The sequence below is a fragment of the Bufo gargarizans genome, chromosome 4 (assembly GCF_014858855.1).
Source record: "Bufo gargarizans isolate SCDJY-AF-19 chromosome 4, ASM1485885v1, whole genome shotgun sequence".
Taxonomy (NCBI): Eukaryota; Metazoa; Chordata; class Amphibia; order Anura; family Bufonidae; genus Bufo; species Bufo gargarizans.
The window spans coordinates 490,289,151-490,311,136 of record NC_058083.1 but is presented as its reverse complement, the minus strand read 5'-3'; the positions used below and the strand labels follow the sequence as shown (position 1 = coordinate 490,311,136).

General features: G+C 44.7%; 1 protein-coding gene across 2 annotated transcripts in view; it reads left to right on the top strand.

Moving 5' to 3' along the window:
* The first annotated feature begins 352 nt into the window (after positions 1-352).
* STON1 (stonin 1) overlaps positions 353-21,986 on the top strand; it is a 128,137-nt gene continuing 106,503 nt past the window's right edge. Inside the window, exons 1-2 of one of the 2 annotated variants that reach the window (XM_044292486.1) lie at positions 353-392; positions 1,698-1,851. The gene's annotated coding sequence lies outside the window, so the exon portion shown is untranslated. Of the gene's footprint in view, positions 393-1,381; positions 1,852-21,986 lie in introns of those variants that run through there. The other variant, XM_044292485.1, reaches the window with a different exon arrangement.

The following is a 21,986-nucleotide window of genomic DNA, read 5'->3' as shown; positions in this document are numbered from 1 at the left end:
TCTATCTATCTATCTATCTATCTATCACATATCTATCAATCAATCTTTATTGGCAGGTCTAAAATTATACATAAGTATTGCCAAAGCATGCAGGAAATAGGGGGTTTAGAAATAGGGACACACCCGGGGTCGGTGTATAGGAGTCCATGGCATATCAGGCTCCTCTCAGTCTGTGATATATTGTGCTGCTATGTCCACAGTGTTCTCTTCCTCTCCCAGCAGGATGGGCAGTTTCTCTTCCTCCTCCATGGAGCTGAAGTCTGGGCAGAGATCAGACAGTCTCCTAAAGTGGATGTCCCTCACTGCTGAGTATTTGGGACAGTATATCAGGAAATGAGCCTCATCCTGCACCGCCTCCAGGTGGCACTGCTGGCACAGTCTGCTATCTCTAGGTATGTAGCTCTGTCGATGCCGTCCAGATTCGACGGCCAGGCTGTGGGCGCTCAGTCTGTAGAAGGTCAGGATTTTCCGATCTCTGGGGTTCCCTAGTTTCTCCAGATATGGGGCCAGTTTGAAGTCTCTTTGCAGGCTCTTGTACACCATCAGCTTCTGGGATGCTCTCACCTCCTTCCTCCATTCACTGATGTATTCCTCTTGTCTCTTGTTTGCTGTGCTCCTGATCCCGGCTTTTGTGAGGTGATTATCTGGTTGGGCTGGGTTTCAGTAAGTTGATTTTGGGGCTTTGCCTTGCCTGGGATCCCTTGGTGTAGCAAGGCTTTATGGTGATGGGAGCCTTCGCTACTACCATGAATGATAGCCCCTAGAATGATAGCGCCCTCTTCTGGATTGTAAAGTGTAGAGGGAATCTGCCCAGCTCCCCTCGACAGGCACTGTTAGAGGTGCTCCGATGGACCTGGAGGAGATGCTTACCGAATTCCAGGTGGAATATTTCTGTTGGGCTGGAGTCCCATCTTGACCAGTCAGGGTACGTGTGAGGGCCCCAGACTTCACTGCCATACAAGAGGATTGGTGCAATTATGGAGTCAAATCTATCTATCTATCTATCCATCCTTACATCAATCTCCTATCTATCTCATATCTAATATCTATCTATCTATCTATCTATCTATCTATATCTATCTACCTACCTACTTACATCTATCTATCTCATATCACTCTATCTATTATTTATCTCCTGAGCAATCTCCTATCTATCTATCTATCTATCGATCTATCTCATATCTATCTATCTATCTATCTATCTATCTCATATCTATCTATCTATCTCCTATCTATCTATGTATTATCTATCTATCTATCTATCTACTATCTATCAATCATCTATCTGGCATCTATCTATCTATCTAGTATATTAGACCTACCAGCTAACATAGTGGAATTCCAGTCCTGTGGGTTATGTCCTCAGCCTCCTGTTGGAGCTGGCAGGGGGCCCGGTTATTGGAAACACTATAGGGCTGGATTCTGTTCTTTGTAAACTGTGCCATCTGGAGATGACAGTGTTAAAAATTAAAAAACCCAGCAGACTGTGAAGGCATCTCTTCAGGGAGGAGCCCTTATTAGAAAGTCACTTTAACCCTTTCCTTTCCAGAGCGCATAGATTAGAGGGAAAATGAGCCTGGGCCTGGTGCAGACAGGGGCTGACATCACAGGCTCCTGGAAAGTCTCCGCTTCCTGCACCGACCGACTTCTCCAGGCTGCAAAGTTTTTTTTTCCTTTCTCTTGTTGTTGTTGAGCAGAACTTCCTCTGTCAGATGCAGCTTCCCCCTCCACATCACAGGAGCAGCATCACCCGGTCCGGGGGGCTCATCGCAGAAAACGAATGAACTAACTCATCTGGATCCTACCGTCCGGCCCGTCTCCTGCTCATCCAGGTCCGCCGGCCAAGAAAAAGTGAGTACAACCCATGTAACTCACCCAATATTCTCTCTGATACCTTACATACTCCTGACCTTACAGATGGATTTGTCGCAACTCTTTGTGATATCATGATGGGTCATCTGTGGTTTTACATAGGACTGCAGGTAAATTAACAGAATTATGTTATTCACAGTGCAGAATGGTTGCAGCCCCAAACACTTAAGTGATAAACTCAGCACTGCTACACTATCTGTGATACTGGACTACAGCTGTACCAGAGCTCAGTTTGTTGCTATGCTATGCTAACGTTGACATAGGACTGCAGGTAAACGTACTGTAATGTGGTACTAAAGAGTTACAGACGTAGCAAATGTTCACTTTGACATTTGCTGCAATAGCATTGTGTATGACCCCCGAAGTGCTGAAAATCAAATGTAGCAGAGCTGACTTGGTCTTTTGACAAAATCCACTGTGATGTCACAATGTGTTTGTCATTTTAGGGTACTTTCACACTAGCGTTTTTCTTTTCCGGCACTGAGTTCCCTCCTAGGGGCTCAATGCCGGAAAAGAACTGATCAGGCATATCCCCATGCATTCTGAATGGAGAGCGATCCGTTCAGGATGCATCAGGATGTCTTCAGTTCAGTCATTTTGACTAATCAGGCAAAAGAGAAAACCGTAGCATGCTCTCCGGCGAAGAAAACTGAAGACTTACGTGAATTTTTTTCCATAGGAATGTCGGACCTGTCCTTCCGGTCTGTGCATGCACAGACCGAAAAAAAGGTGAAAAAAATAAATGCCGGATCCATTTTGCCGGATGACACCGCAAAGACAGATCCGGCAATTCAATGCATTTTTATGACTGATCAGGATCCTGATCAGTCTTACTAATGCTATCTGTTGGCATACGTTTTGCCGGATCCAGCAGGCAGTTCCGGCGACGGAACTGCTTGTCGGATCACTCTGCCGCAAGTGTGAAAGTAGCCTTACATGGGACTGGAGTAAAACTCCTACATTATCTCATGCCTAATATGTTCAGTTGCGTGAGATGATGCTCAGTTTAGCCTAAAGAGTTAAATGTCAAATACAGTTCTGCTGTACCTATGCAAAACTACCCTTAGGGCTCATCCACACGACCGTATGTATTTTGCGGCCCACAAAAAACACATATCCGAAAAAAATACGGATGACGTATGTGTGCACTCCGTATTTTGTGGAACGGAACAGTTGGCCCCTAATAGAACAGTACAATCCTTGTCCGTAATGCAGCCAATAATAGGACATTTTTTTGGAGAACGGAAATACGGACATATGGAAACGGAATGCACATGGAGTAACGTTCTTTTTTTTTTTTTTTGCGGATCCATAGTAATGAATGGCTCCGCGTATGGTCCGCAAAAAAAACGGTATGGACATGGAAGGAAAATACGTTTGTGTGCATGAGCCCTTACAGGGACGATTTGTCTATGAAGGTCTGCGGAAGATGAATTGCATTCAAGCAATCTGAGTTTTTAGGTAAAATTGCTCCATTAAATGGGTCCTCCCATGAATTTAAAACTTTTTTGTGCTCATATATTTGGAGGTCTTTCTTCTCTTTCGGTGGGTGAGCAGCAGCTCAAGCACCTGAATCTCCCCGATGTATTGCAATTAGCTCTTGTTAACCCTGTTCTCCTGTGCATAGAAATGAGTCCCTCATACAGTATGGCCCCGGAGTTATATATTTCTGAATTCAGAAGTAAGGAAGAATGAATAGAAGAGAACACTACACCAGCACTAAGGCCGGGTTCACACATAAGCGTGCCCGATAAGCGCTGTTTACAAGCGTGCTTATTGGGCGTTTACATGCGTGCCGAGGAAACAAGCAAACGCCCATTGTCGCTCGTTCCCGCTAGGTCTATGTGCGGGAACGCGCGACAATGCGCCCCAAAGAAGCTCCTGTACTTCTTGGGGCGTCGGGCGTTTTACAGCGCGATCGTACGCGCTGTAAAACGCTCAGGTGAGAACCATGCCGATAGGGAAGCATTGGTTTTTGCTTGTTGAGCGTTTTACAGCGCGTAGGAACGCGCTGTAAAACGCTCAGGTGTGAACCCAGCCTTAGGGGAGAAAGAGAAGGATGCTACTGAATTACTGCAGTAAAGGCTGGATCAGTAGGAGAAACAGCAGGGGGCGCCACCAGAGAGGAAAATGTACATAGAACACAAAACAATGGAGGTCATTCATCACACTGGTGTAAAGTAGAGCTGGCTTTGTTGCCCATAGCAACCAATCAGATTCCACCTTACATTTTCCAAAGGAGCTGTGAAAAATGAAAGCTGGAATCTGATTGGTTGCTATGGGCAACTAAGCCAGCTCTACTTTACACCAGTGGGATAAATCTGCCCCAACATGTTTATAGCATGTATATTGTAAAGTAATACTTTTCATGGGATAACCCCTTTTACTATAGGATTTTTTTTTTCTTACTGGTGATTTTGCTGGTCTCTTTTTGCAACACATTTGCATGTGGCACGGGGTCTGTTTAAAGGGCATCTGTCAGCAGTTTTGTACCCATGACACTGGCTGGATTCATTTTTCCATCACATGGTGGCACAAGGGGCAAGGGGAACCTACACAGTATTGCGGAGGTGGTTTTACTGTTTGGTTGATTGATCTGTATATATATACACATAAACGCATACATACAGGACAGATTTGAGGTTGATTATCTAAACCAGTCCAGTAAATCACTGATGACTCGTGGGTTGTGGATAGACCTGGTGTACACTAGGAAGGGATGTACTGCGACTGGTGGGTGGTAGAGTAAGCAGTGAGCTGCCCAGTGGCAGTAACCAGTGAGCGGTAGATTACACAGTAATGTACAAGAAAATGGTGGGAGGTAGATTAAAATATACTAATAAATGGTTGTAAAAAAATATATAATAAGTCATCTCTATCCCTGGGTACCAAGGACCAAGTAACGACTTAAAACCAAGGGCTCCTCAGCTGTCTCCGGAAATACCGTATTTCTATAGCTGTACATGGATCGTTTTTTCATGTAGGTAAAGCATAAAAATGCAGATGCGGTGAGATTTTCACGCATAGTTGCTAAGATGAAAGTCTATTCACTGTATTATTTTCCCTTATAACATGGTTATAAGGGAAAATAATAGCATTCTTAATACAGAATGCTTAGTAGAAGGTCAATTGAGGGTTATAAATAAAAAAATTAACTCACCTCCTCCTCTTAATCGCGTAGTTGCCGATCTCTTCTTACTTCTTTACTCATGAGCTGCCGGCTAAAGGACCTGTGGTGACGTCACATCACATGGTCCAATCACATGGTCCATCACAGTGACAGGTCCTGAAGAAAGAACAGGAGACCAGCAGCTACGCGATCAATTGGAGGAGGTGAGTTAATTAATTAATTTATTTTTAACCCTCAATTGACATTCTACTAAGCATTCTGTATTAAAGAATTCTATTATTTTCCCTTATAACCATGTTATAAGGGAAAAAAATTACATCTACACAACCTTGAACCCAAACCTGAACTTCAGTGAAGAAGTTCGGGTCTCGGTACCACATTCAGTTTTTTATCACGCGCGTGCAAAACGCATTGCACCCGCGCGATAAAAAAAACTGCACAACGGAACGCAATCGCAGTCAAAACTGACTGCAATTGGGTACCTACTCGCGCGGGTTTGCGCAATGCACCCGGGCTGCATCCTGAGCCAAAACGTGATGCCCGTGTAAACCCAGCCTAAGAGGGCAGGAGATTAGGTTTCACATGAGCCGTCAGCTGAAAGATAGATTTTTGTAGCTCAAAAACAGCTGAACATTTTTTTAATAATAGGAACCAATTGAAAAAAATATATAGATTTTTAGCTCAGAATGAGTAAAATGCAATCAAGAGTGTCCATAAAAGTAGAGTCGCAGAGTCTGGAGGAAAAATACATAGTATTGGGTGTTGGGGCTCTGAAGGTGTGGCTATGCATCCTGTTCTTCCTACCCCTTTTGTTGATGTTCTGAAGCAGTTGGAAAAATTCCCACCTTCCATCTTCCCTCCCTACAATAGGTGTGCTAGATTCCTGGATAACGGATAGGATAATTCCCTCTCCAACATGATGGGGTGAACAGTGCCACGTAGGTTGCTGGGCACTACATCGACCCTCACCTAAGCCCCCGTAAAGGATCCATTTAGCCCCCATCATGATACGCACTGCGGTTAATGTAAGTGCCATGTAAGCTGTGCCATGTTTTGGCTCAATTTGGTGCATCTAGTTTTGGAGACATTCTCTATGGCTATCTTGCCAAGGAGGTGTGGGTTAGTGGAAAAGGAGGTGTTGCTTAATGGGAAGGGGTATGGTGTAAGGGTCGTCACTTTGTGACAACCTTTGCCCATATGTCCCATTATTGTAGACTAGGGGGCTACCACAGACAGCTCCTCCTCCAGCAGTCCCAGCGATCCTGTCTATTATATGGTCGACCATCCAGCTGAAGGCTGCCAAGTATTAGTACAGTAGGAGAATGTATGGCAGAATGATGCTCCTCTTGGCAACACCAGCTGATCTCCAGGGGTTCCAGATAGTGGGGCATTTAGTTTTTTTGGGGAGACAGGATTGTCTATTGAATGCCCACTACATGTATGTTAACCCTTTATAGGCCTCCTTCAAAGGAGTAGGTAGGCTTTCATTCTCTGGGGCAAGATTCAGTCTGCTGCTCTTGCAGTACTGTATATCCATATACCCTGACCCAGACAAACTGGCTTGTTGGTACCCTGATTGGCACCATGCCCCCTTAGCTACACAGCTGAGCATCTTGTAGGTGTCCCTGTTTCAAATGCACTTGCATCATGATAAGTGCACTTTAAGAATTGATAAATCATAGAAAATTATGATTAATAGTTGGAGAGATGATGTATTGCTATTTTTGGGAATTCCTCCCTACGCCCACAATCAGTCGATCACTTGCTGCTTATCTTAAAAGTTAAGTGTTATCTCACGAGTAATGTAAAAAATTTAAATCACACATCATATAGCACATGACAATCTCTTTCTAACAAAGCTAGAACCAGCCCTGTACCTCACACGGATCCAGAGATCTCCCCATTAATTGTTCTGCTAGATTTATCTCAAGCTGGCAGCTCAGGGGGTGTGCACTTTCTCAAGCGATGTGTCCTTTCTGCTGCAGCGGGTGGAAGTTGAAGGATGGAACTGAGCATGTGCGTCCATTCGTGAGCTGGACAGAGAATTTAGAAAAGGAGCAAACAGCAGGTGGTGCTATACAGATAGATTTCAGTAAATAACTTAATTACATGCAATTACAAAAGTATTCATATCAAGGTGCTGGTTTTAAAACTGTAGAATCTTCTGTGGGACAATCCCTTTAACTATCAAAAATAAAGAGGGTTGCTGAGGTATCCGTCCGAATTATAAATACATCAAACGCATATGTCTGACCCCCATAACTTTATTATGGTTATATCTACTGAGATGTGTGGAGGCTCAGTTTTCGCAGAATGATCTGTAGTTTTTATTGATATAATTTTGGAATGTGTGTGACTTTTTGATCACATTTTATTCCATTTTTTGGGGTAAGTGAAGCGATAAAATAAATGGCGAATCGGCCATTTTGGGTTTTTTTCCATTACGCCATTCGCTGTATGAGATATATATATTTTTTTTGTTGATATTTTAATACTATGGGCACTTTCAGATGTGTCAATGCCCATGATGTTTATATTTTTTATTGGTTATGTATTTCGTTTTTTATTCTAGGGAAAGGAAGGCGATTCAAATTTTTATATATTTTTTTTATATTATTATTATTGTTTTACTTTTTTCACTTACTTTTTTAGCCCCTCTAAGAGGCTACCATATTCACTAGTCAGATTTTTTTTAGCCTCTAAGCTGAATTTGCTATTACCCTATGTAGGCCATCTCTAACACGCTAGGTCTCTTTAGAGTGTATTAGATCAAACCACCAGCTTCCCCGATAGCCCCCCGCTATTTAGATGCCGTGGTCATGCTTGACAACGACATCTAAAAGGTTAAATGCCTGCAATCGGCATTATTGCTAGTAGCAGACATAAGCCGCGGGCCTCTGTTGTTTGAAAGCGGGCGCCATGTTAAAAGACCCTCTGAATCTAAGGGTTAAAGGGATTGTCAAACGAATATGTCTAAAGACATTAAAAACTCAAAAACAAAAAAGTTTTATTAGTTGTTTCCATTTAAAATAGTAAAAGGTGTATAACCCTTACCCAAAATCATAATGTGCTGTAGGCCCAGCTAGAGGTGTGGATATGTAATATACACTTATTCACGTGTGACTGCGTAGATGTGCTGCACACTACTTCTAAATGTACAATCCATTGCTGGAGGTAATGATTGATAGTGTGAGCCCGCACTAGACCGCATAGATGTCGCATAAGCTTGTACTGCGCATCTATTGATGATGGTCAGTCAGATACAATCAATCTTCCAGCAACGCCAGTATCCACAAACAGGCTCGGTCAGAGCAGCAATGTTGCAGATAGTTACAATCAGACTATGGCCGTGCACTTTGCCAATAGCTGAGGACCCCTATTCATTAGTGCATTCACTCGAGCCTGTATGATGACACGCTGATATGGCTCATATACAGCCAAACACCAGCACTAACAGGCGAGAGCGTACAACTTCAAAGTGCTCGACGCGTTTCAGGAGCACATGTATTGAGCACCAAAGATTAATACTAAAGCGCCTGCCTAAGCCGCACTCCTCTAGTGTGAGAGCTGGCGTGCTCTGATGTGAGCCTCGGCACTGTGAGGGCCTCCAATGTGCCAAGAGCTAACACCCCGGGGACCTACCTCCGCTCACACAGCCAATCTGGCAAGAGACACGGCTCTGATGTCACCGGTCAGCTGGTGGGCAGGAGACGCAGGTATACTCCCCAGGAAAGCGTTACAGCGCTGAACATACTAGGGCCTCCTGCACATGAACGTGTGCGCCCCGTGGCCGTGCTGCAGCCCGCAAAATGCACAAACGCCGTCCGTGGTGGCAGCCGCAGCGGATCGCGGACCCATTCACTTTAATGGGTCCGCGATCCGGACGTTCCGCAAAAAGATAGAACATGGTCTATCTTTTCGCGGAACGGAAGTACGGGACGAAACCCTGTGGAAGCACTCTGCAGTGCTTCCATAAGGTTCCGTTCCATGCTTCCGTTCCGCACCATTCTGAATCTACGGATTTGTGGACCCATCGAAGTGAATGGGTCCACATCTTTGATGCGGAATGCACACGGACACGGTGCCCGTGTATTGCGGATCCGCAAATGTGGTCCGCAATACGGCAACGGGACACCTATGGTCGTGTGCAGGAGGCCTAAGGGCGAATATATTATGGAGGCTCACCAAGAGAAACAAAGCGGTCTATAACTGTATAAACAGGGGGGTCAGCAAACAAGGGGATATGCGAATTATGAATGCAAATTACATTCTTACATAAGAGAGTAAATGCACCATATTGTAATGATGGCAGGATGCTGTGCAGTCATTGACAACGTAAGTGGACCTAATCATGGAGTATGGTAGGTACACATGTGTTATAAATACAGTAAGGCATCCAGCATAAACAAAGAACCATGTAGACAGAATGACCATTAGCAAAAATGTATCATATGTCATATCTGACATAAAAAATGTCCAAAATACTGAAAATATAAAGATTGTCAATGTTGTACAAGAGGTCAGTAAATCCATAATCCAACAAAATGAGATCCATATCCCCCCCCCCCCCCCCTCTTGGTGACATCCTAATATGCTCGATGCCCTGAAATTTGACAGATTCCACCCTACCCCCCTGTAGAGCCACCACAGGACTCGTTATGGGTGTATCATTCGACTTCCTGATGTCCGAGACATGTTCACCAATACGTTGTCTTAATTCACGTTTTGTTTTTCCGATATATTTAATACCACAGATACAGTTCAGAAGGTTTATCACTCCTACTGATTTACAGTTGATGAAAGATCTAATGTAGTAAGTCTTATTATACGTGCTCCCAGCAAAGCATTTACCTTTACTGATGTATTGACAAAACTTACAAGACCCACAAGGAAAGGTACCAGTCAGGGTATTGCGTAACCATGATTGATGCACAGTATTTTGGTAAACACTATGAACAAGGCAATCCCGTAGATTTTGACTACGGCAGTAAGTAATTACCGGTTTCAGAGAGATCAAACTCCCAATATCCGGGTCAGATCGTAAAATGTCCCAGTTGTCTTTCAGGACCTGACGTATTTCCTCGTGTGCCCTGTCATATGTCCCTATGATTTGCGCAACCTCGTCATCCCTTGTTCTGTCTTTAGGGGAAAGTAACTGGTCCCTATTGGCACTTAGGGAGTGTTGATATGCCTGCCTTGGTACCTTGTGTGGGTATCTGCGATGGACAAATTTTTGGTTCAATTCCTTTGCAGCGGATCTAAAATCTGATAGTTGGGAGCAGTTTCTCCTAACCCTTAAGTACTGCCCTTTTGGAATACCCTTTTTAAGGGCCACAAGATGTCCACTCTCCCATCTTAGGAGATTGTTGGTAGCAGTGGGCTTCCTGAAATTCTTAGTAATAAGTTGACCGGAAGTACTTTGGGAAATTGATAGATCCAAGAAAGAGATTTGATTCTCGCTGATTTCTGACATGAAAAACAACCCCAAAGAGTTCTTATTCAGGGTCATGACAAACTCCTGAAACCAAGTCCTAGTACCCATCCATAGGACCAACACATCGTCGATGTATCTAATCCATAACGGGATTGATGATGTGATATTTTCCAGATCCTCGCTGAACACGATTTCTCTCTCCCACCAGCCCAGGTAGAGATTCACAAAAGTCGGGGCGCAGGGGCTCCCCATTGCAACTCCCCTGAGCTGGTGGAAGATCTGACCATCAAAAAGAAACACATTGTGCATCAAAATAAAATCCAATAGTTCCATCAGGAGCGCATTGTGCCGTCTTAGATGTTCTTGCCTCTGTTGCAAAAAGGTGAGCACCGCTCTACAGCCAAGATCATGGGGAATCGAGCTGTAGAGGGCCTCAACATCTAAACTCGGCAATTATGTGCCTGTGTGACACTGGATGCCATTGAGACGACCCAGAACATTCATAGTGTCCCTAACGTGTGAGGGTAAACTGGTAACAAAGGGCCTTAAAATTGTATCGACGTAGGTACTAATATTGGCAGTCAAACTGCCCATACCCGACACAATTGGTCTACCCTTTAAATGGTCACAGCCTTTATGTAATTTAGGTAAGGCATAAAAAGCAGCCATAATAGGGTGCTCAGGGAGGACATATGCGAACTCAGTTTTGTTAATGAGTTTCATCTCCAGGGCTCTTGATAGGATAACTGACAGTTCTCTCTTGAAAACTTGTGTGGGATCAGATGTTAATGGTCTATATGTCTGCTTGTCACTTAGGATTTTATGGCACATGATATTGATCGTGCCCTAAAATGACAATATTCCCACCCTTGTCAGATGGTTTGATGATAACATCTTTATCCTGCTGAAGCCCTCTGAGAGCCTCCCTTTCTGCCATCCCAAGGTTGTCTGACCCACAGTGCTGCATTTCCAAAAGGCAAAGTTTGTTGGTGACAATCGACACAAATGTGTCAATAGGAGTATTGTCACCAAGGGGGGGGGAGCTTTTGTAGACGGAAGTCGTAAGCTAGTGAAAGGACCGTCTCCCGGTTCACGTTGGCCCTCCGTGTCGAGGTCTGCTAAGAGCTGCACATCAGGAAGATCTTGTTCTTCAATGCTTAATTCTTCACATTTACGGCGATCACGAGTGATAATTATTTTTCGCCATTTAAGCTCACGAGCAAAAAGGTGCAGATCTTTTACCCACCGAAGAGGTCAAATCTCTGTATGGGGACAAATGCGAGGCCCTTGCGTAGAACCTGCATCTCAATATTTGAAAAACTTCAAGGTAACAGATTCAATTCTTGTTTTTGGTCAGGGACTAACTCTTGTTCCTGAGGGAACACCGAGGGGGGGAAGGTATTCTCTAAAAAAAACTCCCCTTGTGTTTCTAGCACCCCATCCCCGCCTGCCTCGACCTCTACCTCTACCACCGTATGGCCTACTGTATGTTTGGGAGCCTCAGTGTCTAGTTGAAGCGCATCAGAGTGGTTTACACTGTAATCAAAGATCCTGCCCTCTTTGAAAGTCCTTTACACTCACCTAAATAATTATTGCGAACACCATACTAATACGGTGTTGGACCCCCTTTTGCCTTCAGAACTGCCTTAATTCTACGTGGCATTGATTCAACAAGATGCTGATAGCATTCTTTAGAAATGTTGGCCCATATTGATAGGATAGCATCTTGCAGTTGATGGAGATTTGAGGGATGCACATCCAGGGCACGAAGCTCCCGTTCCACCACATCCCAAAGATGCTCTATTGGGTTGAGATCTGGTGACTGTGGGGGCCATTTTAGTACAGTGAACTCATTGTCATGTTCAAGAAACCAATTTGAAATGATTCGAGCTTTGTGACATGGTGCATTATCCTGCTGGAAGTAGCCATCAGAGGATGGGTACATGGTGGTCATGAAGGGATGGACATGGTCAGAAACAATGCTCAGGTAGCCTGTGGCATTTAAACGATGGCCAATTGGCACTAAGGGGCCTAAAGTGTGCCCAGAAAACATCCCCCACACCATTACACCACCACCACCAGCCTGCACAGTGGTAACAAGGCATGATGGATACATGTTCTCATTCTGTTTACGCCAAATTCGGACTCTACCATTTGAATGTCTCAATAGAAATCGAGACTCATCAGACCAGGCAACATTTTTCCAGTCTTCAACAGTCCAATTTTGGTGATCTTGTGCAAATTGTAGCCTCTTTTTCCTATTTGTAGTGGAGATGAGTGGTACCCGGTGGGGTCTTCTGCTGTTGTAGCCCACCTTTCTTTCCCATTCTGACATTCAGTTTGGAGTTCAGGAGATTGTCTTGACCAGGACCACAACCCTACATGCATTGAAGCAACTAGACTAGATAATCGCATTAATGAGAAATAGAACAGGTGTTCCTAATAATTCTTTAGGTGAGTGTATATCCCTATTAAACAAAAGTTGCTTCTTTTCTTTAGGCTGCGCTGTATATTTCTCTATTGATATCTGAAGGTTGGTTTCTTTTTTATTAAAATCATTATGAATACTGAACTTTTTTGCTTGTTCAATGGCCACCTTCAGTTCACCCTCCACAGTCGATAACACGGTTCTTTCTTCCTCTAATAGGAGTTTCATTAATCTAGTCTAATCTAATTTTATCTCAGCTATTGGCAAAGTGCACCTATAATTGTATCTATCTGCAACATTGCTGCTCTGACCGAGCCTGTTTGTGGATACTGGCGTTGCTGGAAGATTGATTGTATCTGACTGACCATCATCAATAGATGCGCAGTACAAGCTTAAGCGACATCTATGCGGTCTAGTGTGGGCTCACACTATCAATCAGTAGGATGGATTGTGTATCTATCGTTTTGACATAGTTTGCAAATAGACCTAGAGACACCTAGAGGATTAGTTCACTTTACTGATACATTTACAAGTAGTGTGCAGCACGAAGCTGTGCGACACCCACCGTGGGGCAGATGCAGCGGATCGCGGACCCATTCACTTTAATGGGTCCGCGATCCTGCCGTTCCGCAAAAAGACACCTTATATCTATTTGTGGAACGGAAGTACGGGACGAAACCCCACGGAAGCACTCCGTAGTGCTTCCGTAGGGTTCCGTTCCGTGCTTCTGTTCCGCACTATTCCTCATCTCAGGATTTGCGGACCCATTGAAGTGAATGGGTCCGCATCTGTGATGTGGAATGCACACGGAACTGTGCCCGTGTATTGCGGATCCGCAAATGCGATCCGCAAATACAGCCACGGGGCACACACGTTCGTGTGCAAGAGGCCTTAGATTCATGGCGCCCGCTTTCAAACAACAGAGGCCCGCGGCTTATGTCTGCAACTAGCAATAATGCAGATCGCAGGCATTTAACCTTTTCGATGTCGTTGTCAAGCATGACCACAGCATCTAAATAGCGGGGGGCTATCGGGGAAGCTGGTTGTTTGATCTAATACACTCTAAAGAGACCTAGCGTGTTAGAGATGGCCTACATAGGGTAATAGCAAATTCAGCTTAGAGGCAAAAAAAATCTGACTAGTGAATATGGTAGCCTCTTAGAGGGGCTAAAAGAGTAAGTGAAAAAAGTAAAAAATATTAAATATTATTAAAAAAATATAATAATTTTAATCGCCTTTCTTTCCCTAAAATAAAAAAATAAATACATGACCAATAAAAAATATAAACATCATGGGCGTTGACACATCTGAAAGTGCCCATAGTATTAAAATGTAAAAAATATTTATCCCATAAGGCGAATGGCGTAATGGGAAAAACCCCAAAATAGCCGATTCGCCATTTATTTCATCGCTTCACTTACCCAAAAAAATTGAATAAAATGTGATCAAAAAGTCACACACACTCCAAAATTATATCAATAAAAACTAAAGATCTTCCCGCAAAAAATGAGCCTCCACACATCTCAGTAGCTATAACCATAAGGCCTCTTTCACACTACAGTATGTCCATTTCAGTGTTTTGCAGTCAGTTTTTCACGGATCCGTTGTTCCGTTTTTTGTTTCCGTTGTGGTTCCGTTTCCGTTCCGTTTTTCCGTATGGCATATACAGTATACAGTAATTACATAGAAAAAATTGGGCTGGGCATAACATTTTCAATAGATGGTTCAGAAAAAACGGAACGGAAACGGAAGACATACGGATGCATTTCCGTATGTGTTCCGTTTTTTTTGCGGACCCATTGACTTGAATGGAGCCACGGACCGTGATTTGCGGGCAATAATAGGACATGTTCTATCTTTCAATGGAACGGAAAAACGGAAATACGGAAACGGAATGCATACGGAACACATTCAGTTTTTTTTTGCGGAACCATTGAAATGAATGGTTCCGTATACGGACCGTATACGGAACGCAAAAAACGGACCGCAAAACGGAAAAAAAAAAACGGTAGTGTGAAAGAGGCCTAATAAAGATATGGGGGTCAGACTATGGCGATGTAAAAGTTTTTATTATTATTTGAGTATTAAAACACAAAAAACCTACACATATTGGTATTACTGTAATTGTACTGACCCAGAGAATGAAGGGCACAGGTCAGTTTTGCCGCATAGAGAATGCCCTAGGGACAATACCTGTAAAACTGTGTCGGAATTTTTTTTTCAATTCCACCCCATTTGGACTCTTTTTTTTTTCCTGCTTCCCACTACATTGTATGCTATATTAAATGGTGGCATTAGAAAGTACAGCTTGTCCTGCAAAAAAAACAAGTCTCCATAAGGCTATGTGAACGGAAAAATAAAAAAGTTATGGCTCCAGGAATACAGGGACGAAAAATGAAAACTATAAAAAAAACTAAATTAAAACAAAAAACCCTGTGGTATCCAAGGGGTTACAGTCAAATATTGCACAGAATCCAGAATAACTTTTGAAGGGCTCAATAGCAACATTATAGGCTGGGAGCCATTCTTGTCCAGTGGAGTAAATGATGCATATTGTTGGTAGGACAGCGCTGCTAGTCGTTGTCGGTATGACTGCTGTGCTTACCCTGTGCAGTCGCTCAGCAAGCCCTGCTTCCAGTACAGGAGAAGTCATTGTGACCGGATGGCAGCTGTCTTCAGTCCTAGCAACTAAATGCTCCTCACGCTTCCTGTCTGCAGCGCGGTACAAGCCAAGCGGATGAACTGCGCTCTCTATGGAGAAGTTGTTCATTCTGAAGTCCCCACACATCACAGCGACAGGAGCAGCACACGGGGTCAGACTGGTCCTCCGCTATACCAGAGGCTCCCACACCATAATGGGCTCCTGTGAGAACAGGGCCCCAAAGTTCCAGCAGGGAAAACTCTATTTGGAGCTAAAACTTTGAAGCCAAGCGGCCATAGACTGTCAATAGCTAAATAAACTCCCTATACACTAGAATGCTCGGTCGGGCTGAGCATGCATGTCTTTTGTAATGGGAAAAGAGAAATAAGCTGCTCACAGCGACGTATCTACCTTCAGAATAAAGGACAGGACGTATTAAAATACAACACGGCTAACTATTTTTGGGCTTGTTGGCCGAGCGTTTCATACATGACCTAAATGCAGTACAATGTGGCAGATCTACGAACCCTAAAGATGGCGTACGCTTAGACCTGCAGCAGCTTTATCCCAGGGGTTCGGGCTGGATGACAGAGGTGCAGGGATGGACATTCTCTATATCAGAAATAAAAAAGATTGAAATACAGAATTTCACACCAGAATTGTGGCACAAAAAAAAAAAAAGTTGCTTATTAAACTAAATCTCCTTGCTGGACTAGATGCAGATAATTTCTCTAAATCGACGCGTGCCAATTTGTGCCGCACTTGGACGCAATTTACCCCAAAATCTAGGTGCACTACTCGCATTAGTAAATGTAGACCAATTTGGCCACCTGAAGGTTGATTCCCATATAAAATGTTTGCGGCGAATTTAAAAGTGGAAATCCACATGTTCTGTGCCCAAGAATGCTAATGCAATTGATGGAGGCCCCTGGGCAGAAACCCTGGTGGTGGTCCCTCCCCAGTAGCAGTGCCCTATAGTGTATGGGTCCCTCTGCTGGATATGTGCTGAAGAACCGCTGTATATTCTTTTGTAGTCAACCCCTGTATAAGAAAACGCCATTTGCTCCACTTTCCTATAGAGTTAAAGGGGTTGTCCCATCTTAGTCTTTCATGGCTGAGATGGAGATAACCTCAGTAGGCGACGTCCAGGAGTGGGCAGAGATGGTGAGACGCTGTGTAGCTCCCATTCACTGCTATGGGAGATACGGAATTAGCAGAGCGTCGGCTGCTCAGTCACTTCATTAATGGGAGAACTCCTTTAAATAAGGACTACTGATGCATAACAGGCCAAACGGGGCACTCTTGGGTGCATGGTGGCCATCAGGTGGCCTGTTTGTGCGCTGAATGTAAACAAGACGCAATGTAAATATAGTCTAAAAACTCCTACACGATTTTATATAAAGGGGTTGTGCGGAATCCTAAAAAATTCATTTGATTGTGTAAACCTCGTCTAGTCTCCTAGTGCACCCGTCAACCTTCCCTGAGTCTTCATATCAGGCTCCATGCTCCGCTGTTTACAGCCCGAACCTCCAGGTTGTGGGCGTAGATGAGCTGCAGCCACAACACTTCCCATAATGCTGTTCACTGCTAGGTCAGCCAGAAATGGAGACGCCTATACGCCCTTGCCTGGGCCAAAAACTCCAACCATTACACCCTCCATCATCCCCAGCCGACTGCTCCTAATGTTTCCTCCCACGCAGCTTCGATATGAAAGGCAGGGGACTCTGCCTACCCTGCTTGTGGATCGAGCATGTCGACCATTCCAAGATCACATGGGTCTGACATCACGACCATTTGGGCGGGAATCCTGACAGAGGGGCTCATGGGGGGTCTGGTCGTGATGTCAGAAGAGGGCACAGAGGGTGCAGTCACGTGACCACTCCGGATTGAGACAGAAAAAGTAGCGCAAGTACATTAGTACACTGCAGGGCCTTGCAAGGGAAACACAAGGAAAGAGAAAAATGTATACCCGGAGTACCCCTCTAATAAAAGGAAAAGGTAAAATGTGTACCCGGAGAACCCCTTCAATAAAAGGAATGGGTAAAATATATACCCGGAGAACCCCTTCAATAAAATGAATGGGTAAAATGTATACCTGGAGTACCCCTTTACTAAAAGGAAAGGGTAAAATGTATACCCGGAGTACCCCTCTCATAAAAGGAAAGGGTAAAATGTATACCTGGAGAACCCCTTCAATAATTACTGTACATAGCAAAGCAGCCCTGACCATACCTCACCCCCAAATCCTATCTCTTTGGATGGAGAGCCTTTACCTCAACTTTAGGGCTCATTCACATGACCGTAATTCTGGATCTGCCTCCGTTCTGCAATTTTGTGGAACGGAGCTCGGACCCATTCATTTCAATGGAGCTGCAAAAGATGCAGATAGCAAACTGTGTGCTGTCCACAGCCGTAGTTCAGTTCCGTGGTCCCGGCAAAAATATGGAGCATGTCCTATTCTTGTCCGCAATCGCAATTTTCAGACTGCAAAACACGGTCGTATGAATGCACCCTTGGGGTCCATTCACACGTCCGCAATTTCGTTCCGCATTTTACGGAATTGTGGACCCATTTATTCCTACGATGTGCTGCCCGGACATGGAATTGCGGCCCGCACTTTCGGGTCCGCAATTCCGTTCCCCCAAAAAATAGAACATGTCCTATTCTTGTCCGCAATTGCAGACAAGAATAGGCATATAGTGCCGGCAATGTGCGGTCCGCAAAATGCGGAACGCACATTGCCGCTGTCCGTGTTTTGCGGATCCGCGGCTTCGTGGATCCGCAAAATACGTTGTGGACGTGTGAATGGAGCCTTAACGTAAGGGTCCTGATCATTTTCTGACCTGATCGCTGTTCACAGCACTGTAAGTACATAAGATCAGTCCTCCCCACACAGTACAAATACATATGGTTTTCTATATAAAATTGTCAATTAAGATCCACCCTGAGAGGTTTCCTGGAACCATCCCCCCTGCTGTGTAAGCTGGGCAGCCCTGTATCTGCTCTCCAGGTCAGATGGCAGGCGTGGTGTGTCGGGAAATGGTCTATTTTCTCTTAATTACCAGCTGCAGTACATGACTACTTCTGGCAGACCGCGCCTCGGGTTCCGTGATGTCACCTTTGTGCTCCTCAACCTTATGAGCACCGTAGGAGATGACCAGAAGGAGCCATAATAGTCCTAATATACTATACTAATGTTATATATATATAATACTGAGGAGGAAGAGGACACAAAGTCCCTACTGAGGCATCTGCCAACTTTGTATCAAAGGGAGAACAATCCCCTCCCAGTGCACATATGGCAGCCAAGCTCGCTTCCTGTTATTACGCACTCCTATGTCATTTAGTATCCAGTCTCCTTCAGAAAATCTTCCACATCTACATCCCTCGCTCCACAGTGGGAAATGACCCCGACGGTGAGAAATCCCTGTCCTTGAAGGCAACAGCTCAGGGGAGGTAGTGGTTCTCCTTAAAGGGAACCTGTCACCTCAAAAAACCATCCCAAGCCGCCAGCAGTACCTGAGAGCAGCCAGCAGCGTGTTTCCGACAATCGCTTTCTTCCTGAAGGCAGATGAAGCAAAAGCTCAGAGAACGTTTTTTCTAGTCAGGCTTGAAGTCACGGGGGCAGCGGCCTCCTTGCTTCAGGTCACGGTAACCGCGCCCCCTTCCTTGCCCCTTCTCTGTGACTGACAGCCGGCTGTTTGGCAAAGGCAGCTGAACACTCCTGCATAAGCGCTGTCAGTCACAGCGAAGGGGCAGGGAAGGGGGCCCGGTTACCGTGCCCTGAAGCAAGGAGGCCGCTGCCCCCTTGACTTCAAGCCGGACTAGAAAATCATGCGGGCAGGGGATAAAAAACGTTCTCTGAGGTTTTGCTTCATCTGCCTTCAGGAAGAAAGCGATTGTCGGAAACACGCTGCTGGCTGCTCTCAGGTACTGCTGGCGGCTTGGGATAGTTTTTGGAGGTGACAGCTTCCCTTTAAAGGGGTTTTCCAGGATTAGGCTAGTTTTACACTAACGGCAGGGGACTCCGGCAGGCTGTTCCGGCGGGTGAACAGCTTGTCGGATCCGTCCTGCCACTAGTCCATGTGTGGGTCCGTCCCCATTGACTATAGTGGGGGCGGGGACGGAGTTCTGGCGGCAGCACGGCAACGTGCGCCAAGAGGCAGCCGGATTAAAAGTACTGCATGTTTATATTTGTAAGGCCTCATGCACACGACCGTAGTTGGGGTCCACATCCGAGCTGCAGTTTCTGAGGCTCGGGTGCGGACCCATTCACTTCAATGGGGCCGCAAAAGATGCGGACAGCACTCCGTGTGCTGTCCGCATCCGTTGCTCCATTCCGTGGATCCGCAAAAAAAAAATATAACATGTCCTATTCTTGTCCGTTTTGCGGACAAGAATAGGCATGTCTACAATGGGCCGCCCGTTCCGTTCCACAAATTGCCCAGTGTGACAACACCCACTTATCAATTTATCTATATTACATTTCTAACAGGAGTAAAAGAGGAATGGAACAATGACAGGTTCTAAATGAGGATTCTCCAGAATTGATATATTAGAGAATTTATTTACTAAAACAGACGTGTCGGGAGGGGTGCCAGGACCCATTTAACTTACAGACTCTTTTTTTCTGTTTATGTTCCGTTTTTTGCGTTCCGTATACGGAACAATTAATTTCAATGGGTCCGCAAAAAAAAAAAAAACGGAATGTACTCTATGCATTCCATTTCCGTTCCGTTCAAAGATAGAAAATGTCCTATAAGGGTCTATTCACACGTCCGTATGTGTTTTGCGGATCCACAAAACACGGACACTGGCAATGTGCGTTACGCATTTTGCGGACCGCACATCGCCGACACTCATAGAAAATGCCTTTTCTTGTCCGAGATTGCGGAAATGAATAGGACATGTTCTATTTTTTTGCTGATGCGGACAGCACATTCCGGCCCCATTGAAAATGAATGGGTCCGCACCTGTTCCGCAAATTTTGCGGACGTGTGAATGGACCCTTATTGTCCGCATAACGGACAAGGATAGTACTGTTCTATTAGGGGCCAGATGTTCCGTTACTCAAAAAAGCGGAATGCACACGGATGTCATCCGTATTTTTTGCGAATCCGTTTTTTGCGGACCGCAAAATAGTGAAAAAATAGTGAAAAAGCCATACGGTCGTGTGCAATAGACCTAAGTGTGTGTTATTACAAATAATTATTAGCCTTAGCCTCATGCACACGACCGTTGTTGTGTCCCATGTCCGTTGTTCCGTTTTTCATGATTTTCTGCAGACCCATTGACTTTCAATGGGTCCGTTGAAAACTCGGCTAATGCACCGTTTGTCATCTGCGTCCGTGATCTGTGGTTCCAGTCCATCAAAAAAGATAACCTGTCCTATTTTTTTCATGGAAAACGGTTCGCGGACCCATTCAAGTCAATGGGACCGTGAAAAAACGCAGAGGCACACAAGATTGTCATCTGTGTCCGCGTCCGTTTTTTTTCCTATCATTTGCATGGCAAACTTGACTTAGACTTCTTTTTACTTTCCTTCATGTCTGGTGATCCTCCAAAAATAAAGGAGGACACACGGAAACAAAAACGGAAACGGATCACGGAACAACGGAACCCCATTTTGCGGAACGGAACACAACAACGGTCGTGTGCATGAGGGCTTAGCCTCTTTCCGCTTTTTAGCCACTCATCTGAGTCGAGCGTCTCTACTTGTTGCATGCAGCCGTTACCACTGCATAGACCACACACTGGGCAGCACGGGGGCTCAGTGGTTACCACTGGTGCCTTGCAGCATCGGGGTCCTAGGTTTGTATCTGACCAAGGACAACATCTGCATGGAATTTGTATGTTCTCCTCGTGTTTGTGTGGGTTTAGTTTGGGTACTTTGATTTTCCGCCCACACCCCAAAGACTAATAGATCGTGAGCTCCACTGGGGACACAAAGTGATGACAATGTCTATAAGCAAGTGAAATAAATAATAGCAAGGTTCACTTAAAGGGGTTGTCCCACAAAAAAATATTCTACATATTTCAAATCAGCATCTGGATCTGAATACTTTTCTAATTGCATGTAATTAAAAATGTATTCTAGCTACTGAGTTATTCACTGAAATCCATCTGTATAGGGCCACCTGCTGCTTCTTCTTTTTCTATTTTCTCTGTCCACCTCAATGAGGTGGACGCACATGCTCAGTTCCATCCTTCAACTGCCACCAGCTGCAGCGAAAGGACACACCCTGAGAAGCTTAAAATACATCTAGCAGAGTAATTAAAGCAATGGATGGGGAGATCTCTGGATCCATGTCAGGTACAGGGCTGGTTGTAGCTTGCCATGTACTATACGATGTCTGATTTTATGTTTTACATTAATCATGGGATAATTACTTTAGTTGTTTCTCCAAGGGTAAGCTCAAAGAAGAAGGTTTACTGACAACTTGAGAAATAAATACCGGTAGATTATAAGTTCACTGGCTTT